Source organism: Colobus angolensis, unplaced genomic scaffold, assembly GCF_000951035.1.
Source record: "Colobus angolensis palliatus isolate OR3802 unplaced genomic scaffold, Cang.pa_1.0 Scaffold128, whole genome shotgun sequence".
NCBI lineage: Eukaryota > Metazoa > Chordata > Mammalia > Primates > Cercopithecidae > Colobus > Colobus angolensis.
In genome coordinates, this window is record NW_012114030.1 from 2,863,715 (window position 1) to 2,864,786 (window position 1,072).

Consider the following 1,072-nt stretch of genomic DNA (forward strand, 5'->3'; position numbering starts at 1 on the left):
CAGTTTTTTGTTTTTGTTTTTGTTTGAAATGAAGTCTCGCTCTGTTGCCCAGGTTAGAGTGCAGTGGCACCATCTTGGCTCACTGCAACCTCCACCTCCTGGGTTCGAGCGATTATCCTGCCTCAGCCTCCTGAGTAGCTGGGACTACAGGTGCACGCCACCATGCCTGGCTAATTTTTTGTACTTTCAGTAGAGGTGGGGTTTCACCATGTTGTCCAGGCTGGTCTGGAACTTCTGACCTCGTGATCCGCCCGCCTCAACCTCCCAAAGTGTTGGATTACAGGCATGAGCCAACGCGCCTGGCCCAGTTTGTTTGTTTGTTTATTGAGACAGAGTTTTGCTCTTGTTGCCCAGCCTGCAGTACAGTGGCCGTTCTTGGCTCACCGCAACCTCCATCTCCCAGGTTTAAGCGATTCTCCTGCCTCAGCCTCCTGAGTATCTGGGATTACAGGCATGCGCCACCACATCTGGCCAATTTTGTATTTTTAGTAGAGATGGGGTTACTCCATGTTGGTCAGGCTGGTCTCAAACTTCTGACCTCAGATGATCTACCTGCCTCAGGCCTCCCAAAATGCTGGGATTACAGGTGTGAGCCACCGTGCCTTGACCGTTTACTTTTTAAGTTCCTTTTTTGTCTTTTCTTCCCCCTCTACCTATAATCCTGTTTAAAAAAAAAAGAAAAAAAAGCTTTTAATTATAAAATATATACCTGGCTCGGGCGCAGTGACTCACGCCTGTAATCCCAGCACTTTGGGAGGCCCAGGCAGGCGGATTACTTGAGATCAGGAGTTCGAGACCAACCTGGCCAAAATAACAAAACCCCATCTCTACTAAAAATACAAAAATTAGCTGGGAGTGGTGGCCCACTCCTGTAATCCCAGCTACTCAGGAGGCTGAGGCAGGAGAATTGCTTGACCCCAGGATGCGGCAGTTGCAGTGAGCCGAGATCATGCCACTGAACTCCAGCCTGGGCGATAACAGCGAAACTCCATCACACACACACACACTGTAAAAAACTGTAAACTGGGCCGGGCGCGGTGGCTCAAGCCTGTAATCCCAGCACTTTGGGAGG